Here is a 6028-nt window from a genome sequence, read left to right as displayed (position 1 = left end):
AATATTAATGTCTGATTAGAGTGGGAGGTTGTGCCAACTTTTAGGCTATATGGAATGTGCAGAACGATTTTGTCTTTAACAAATAAAAATCTCAATCCTTCTTGTAGGTTATCTTCTTTGGCTATTCATTGGATCCATACGTGGTCTTATCTCCAAGCAGAGAAACATCGGGATTCCATGGAGTTTGGGTGCAATCCATTGGAGACGGTTCTATAGCCTGTGTGGCTGGCAAGCGGCTTGATCATACGATCACTTTATGATGTATCATTGGCATCTGTTGTTTTACTTTTTTCGTTGGTTGATCTTTGTATCGACCTTAGATTATCTGTAATAAGTGTGATGTTTATACTCTAAATAAAGTAATAAAGAAGTCAAATGCATTATTTTGATGCAGAGGCTAGGGTATCCCCCATTTAAAAAAATTGAAATTGGTCCATAAAATATAAATTATGAATCAAAAAATTATATTATCGGAAATGCTTTTTGAATGTGAATCTAATGGTATATTTTTGTGACATATATTAACATATTTTGAATGTGAATCTAATGGTATAACTTTTGTGACATATAATACATTTTTTTTAACTTATAGTTAAATTTATTTCTCAAACTACGTATTGGCCTAATAAACTGGTACGGAGGGAGTACTACCTTAAAACATCCAGCAAGTCTACTATTACATCATTTAAGTTCTAGAGCACAATGCATAAATAATTGGCCCTCTTAAATGCCATTATAACTCTGTTAATGCATGTTAAGCTTCATGCACTAGCCACTTGAACCAAAATTCCGAACTGATGGAAAGAGCTAGGCAATCTACTTGTACACGTCAACACCCCCTCTCACGTGTGACGGGGAGACGAGAAGACAAGTCAACAAGTGTAGAGAGGCAAAGAGGCAGCGCCGGGACCACACGCCACACGGTAAGAGGCTGCGGGGGAATTTAGAATAAATTGTGAGAGCCAGGATTTAAACTCGAGACCTGGGGCTCTCATACCATGTTAAGCTTCATGCACTAGCCACTTGAACCAAAAGTCCGAACTGATGGAAAAGGCTAGGCAATCTACTTGTACACGTCAACAATGCACACTCTCACCATGGAGCTACACAGGCCTACTCCTGAGGTTATGTCCACGGACACAGATGGCTGTGAGCTGCTAGCTGGAGCTTCAAGAGTTCAAGTTCTGCAGCTGGTAGTATTGGCTGACATGAGCTGCCCCTTGAAGTATCCTGCAGACAACAGAAGAAAAGCAATCACATTAATGCAAGAAACTCATGGGTACTCCTACATGAAAAGCACAAGTATTACCCACTTGATTCGCAGGTATGCAGCTGAAGAATTTTCATGCTAATATCTTCTCTTTATTGCGGCGATATGTTCCCTTACCACCGAGCATCTAGTTGCTGCTGAATGCCTCTGCCAGCACAATACTTGGGTGAATCTGCCATCCATGTATTGCAGCCCCTTCCTCCTTGAAGTTGAAGTGAGACATCATCTTTGTCCTCATGTGCTCAGCTGATGATACATTTCATCTCTAGCTTCTAGAACCTCACACTTCATCTTTCCATGTTGCTTAATATAAGAATATTCTGAAATGCTGATCCAATAGAACTTTAGTACTGCTCTCTACCTGACATTCACTTCCCATATGTTCACTGCCTTCCACGCTCCCCACGTCATCATCTTTTGCCATCTGGTCCATCCACAATTTACTGAAATCAATTCGTACATGGCTGAGAGTGAGATCAGTTGCATTCTTCATGGCTGCCTCTGTGGTCTGAACTTCTTCAGCATTTGCACCTCGACAATCTATATCAACAAGGAGATGCTTGAGGGAAGGAAGTTGTTGGAGGCCAAGATAAAAATCACCACATGGAGATCTCACGCATCGTGCCACTAGCTTAAAAACAAACCTTTCAAGTTTTGGCATAGCACCATCCTCAAACACTAGTGGTCCCATTGCAATATTCCAGGAGAAGAAAAACTTCTCCAAAGATTTGAATCCACTGTTACTGATGATGAGTGTTTCACCAGGGGCTACTTCTGTTGTCTTTAGAGAGAGGGACTGGAGAGAAGGCAAGCACCCAAGGATCCAAAGAACTTCCTCTCCAACTGGTTTAATATGGATGGCTATCAAGGTGACGTTAGAGAGCAAGGCCGCCCACTCTGGAATTCTAGAAAAGTAGTAGCCTGATCTCATCACAAAATTTTGAAGAACACAGAGGGAAGGTGGGCAGGAATCCAGCAAGAAATCTAGAGTCATGCCATTTTTAACATCACATCCAATATTTAGATACCGAAACTTGGATCTGCAGAGTCTATCAATGCATGAAACAAAGCTCTCTGTGTAACTTTTCTGATCACTGCATGTATCACTTACAAGCCAATCTATCCCTAGATATCTTAACTCAGTCAAACTGCCTAGCTCATCCAAGGAAGTTGTTGGGGTGCTGCTGTCGACTTTCACGTAACGAACTTCCTGCAAAGCTTTCATGTCTCCGATTCCTTCAAAAAGCCTTACATTACTAGCATATAAGAACACCAACTTTTTCAGCCGGACAATATTCTTGGGCAATTCCTTTATCCCTGTCCACCTTAGCTCTAGTGACTCGAGTTGTTGCAGTTCCCCTATTTCATCCGGAAGCTTGCTGATGTTAACTTCATGCAGTGCTAGGTATTTCAACTGGAATAATCTCCCTATATCATTAAAATAACAATTTTCCTACGTACGATTATGTTCAATAGACATCACCCGTAGTGCTTGAAAGTCTGAAAGAAGTGGCATGTGTTCAGAAGACCCATAAATACTGAATGATCGAGCTCTGGAAAGAACCATACTTGATGGTACTTCAATATTTTCGTCACCACAGCAATCAAGTGATAGCCGACGAAATTTATCTTTTGATCCCCATGTGTAATTATTGTTACCAACTGATGTAATAAAGTTTTCCTCAATTGACTTGGATACAATGAGATCAAGAATCACATCATGTACTCGGCAAAAGGCAGCATGTCGATCCCATAGTTGTGTCGCAGGCATAATCAGGCTCCGGTTTATGAGCTCATTATAATAGTATTCTCCCACTAGTTGTAACCTTTGTCCACCATATGTATTGATGAAGCCTTCGGCTATCCATCTTCTTACTAATTGATCCCTTGGTATTACAAAATCTTCTGGAAATGTACTCAGATATAATAAGCATGTCTTCAGATAATGGGGAAGGTCATTATAACTCAGAGATATAATCCTTTGCATGTTGCTTACGCTGGGAACATCTTCGACTGTTGAGCTAATATGATTCCGATAACTCTCCCATTGTTCTTTTGTGCATGGTTTACTAGCCAACAAGCTGGCAATACTAATAACTGCCAGTGGTAAACCACCACATTTTCTCAAGATGTCACTGGATACATCTTTTAAGTGAGATGGGCATTGATTTACGGAACCAAATATTCTCTTTGAAAATAACTCTCCAGCGCTAACCTCATTTAGTGGTTTCATTTCATAAACATAAGTGTAGTCAGGAGAGCAACATGACCTTGCTACAGAAGTGATGCGTGTTGTTGTCAATATTCTGCTGCAGAGGTTATTTTCAAGCAAAGCACATCTGATTGTTGGCCATGCCAACGTGCTCCATATATCATCAATAACAACGAGATACCTGTTTCATATTTTACAGAAATAAGTATATAAGAAAAACTGCATTAATATAATTGTCAAAAGCTGGTTTTATATATTCAAAGATCTAATTTGATGGACACAGATATGCATGCATTAAATAAATCGATTAAATACTGAACGCAAATATTGCAAATGAGAAATGTCTAACGAAGGTGGTAGCTAGTAAATACTGATAGATCTTTAAATGGTATAAGTAGGACTGCGCCATAACCAGAATACGGACATGGCAACAGAATCTTGAACAAGATTATCATGGAAAAGTTTATACTACCTTCTGTCGTTGAGGAATCCCCTCAGTTTGTTGATGAGCTGCTCCTCATCACATGCTTCTATGCCTGGATAGTGCTCTATCCCTGTGACACCGGTGAGTATGTTTTTCAATATTTTCCTCATGTCAGGTTTCTGGGATACTGAAACAAATGCTCGACAGTCAAACTGTTTTCCAATTTTATCATAAACCTGACGGGCAAGAGTAGTCTTGCCTAACCCTCCAAGTCCAACAACAGATACGACCTTCAGTTTTCTTACCGAATTTACCTCCCCTTCAGCTAACCGCCCGATGAGCTCATCTCTTGGTTCGTCAATACCCACAAGGCTTTCTGCCTCTGCATAAAGAGCCGGTAATCGAGGGTCGATGGGCACCACTGTGCTAGAGCTTGATGCCACCCCATCAAAGTTGTACCTCTTTCTCCGTTCGCATGCATGATCAACACGGGCCTTGAGCTTCAAGATCTTGCTGGCGATCTCATTACGAGCTCCAAGTGTTCGGAGCTTCTGAATGCTTTCCTGGAAGAAACCCTTCATGTTCTTGCGCTTATTGGGGTCACGCTGCTCGACACGGTGGACGAAGTCATCGATGCAATCCTCGATCTCGTACGACAGCTCCCGGATCTGGTTCCTCCACTCCTTCACCTGGATGTCGAGATCATCGATGTCCGCCAGCTTCAGAAGCAGAGCGTTCATGCTGCTCAGCTCATCCTGCAAGGCGAGGATTTCGTCGCCCACTCCTTTCAGGCTGCTGTACTTGTTCTCCAACAACGTGGAGAGCTTCGCGAGGACGGGGCTCAGTACCCCGGTTGCAGCACTCACCAGTGCGAGCGCCAAGGTCGGAGGCATTGAAAGAGAATCACGTGTGACTATTGGGGATGGTTCCTAAGCAAGAAAACTCATTGGAGACTAATGGAGGCGAAGCTGGGAGAAAAAATGGCTGGTCTCCTGCCAGTGCACATCTCGTAGGCAGCACAAGATAGTGATTATGTATAAACGATGACAGTGGCCGTAGACTATAGGTGGATTCAATAATAATAAACATCAATATATAATAACAGAGTAGTTGTATCTGCTCCATAGACTATATAACACCGCACATCTTGCATATTTGGTAACCTGTAACATCATTCTAGAGACTATTGTTTGTCGATTTCAGTCAGTCAATATTTTTTATTAAATAAGCTGAATTGTACCTGTTCATCCCTGCAGTCGTCTGTAGATGTGAAGAAACCTATCTCAAAAAGGGCTAATCTTTCATGTTACATGCATACTTTCCTTCGAACTGAACATCCATCTATTCTATTCTATTATATACTAAAAGCAAAATAAGAGTGTTTTTCGAGACACCAGGTTAATCCACATATGCCTAAAAAATATAAACCGATGATTTTTATCTTAACGTCTGAGATTTAAAGATAAGAAGTGTTACGTATAACAATATATGTGTACAAAACTGAACTTATAACACGTAAGTGCCATATGGATATACACGTTCTTTTTGAATAGACACCATTCATATATGTGGTACACATGCCCGTTTGTATTTGTCAAGAAAAAACAGATCGGCACTTTTTTCCTTATCTAGCCCGCAGGAATTAAATCACGTTCCAAACAATCGTTATATTACCTTTTCTTTGATGATCAACCAGCCCATTGTATCTCATTGATATTTTTCCTTCCTTACACGTACCACCCAAACTTATGAAAAGAAATAAGGGATCCAATCGCTAGGTAACCGACTCTGTTCGGTAAAACGGTATAATTAGGCTATCTCGCTACCTTTGTAAAATCGCTAAGTTCATGCAAGAAAAAAATTCTACATGGCAAGTAAGCAAGTTAGAACGTTGAAGACATGATTTCGTAAATCTTATCCAATGATTTAAACTTTGTTTGGAAATAATTGTCACGGTTTGTATGAATTTAAAATTTCTTATGATGTAAACTTATAATATACTAACCTCTGTTTAAACATAATTGTCGCAAAATTTTGTAGATTTGCATGTAGCTATATAATAAAACGCGTCTATTTACGTATGCATCTACATAAATTGGAGACACTTGTTAATAAACAGCGA

General features: G+C 40.3%; 1 pseudogene; it reads right to left on the bottom strand.

Annotated features, from left to right (window-relative positions):
- Positions 1–726: 726 nt before the first annotated feature.
- Positions 727–4936, bottom strand: LOC127340166 (disease resistance protein RGA5-like; annotated as a pseudogene).
- Positions 4937–6028: the final 1092 nt, after the last annotated feature.

This window comes from Lolium perenne, chromosome 3, assembly GCF_019359855.2.
Source record: "Lolium perenne isolate Kyuss_39 chromosome 3, Kyuss_2.0, whole genome shotgun sequence".
Classification (NCBI taxonomy): domain Eukaryota; kingdom Viridiplantae; phylum Streptophyta; class Magnoliopsida; order Poales; family Poaceae; genus Lolium; species Lolium perenne.
The sequence above is the reverse complement of the archived record's forward strand: the minus strand, read 5'-3'. Positions and strand labels throughout refer to the sequence as shown.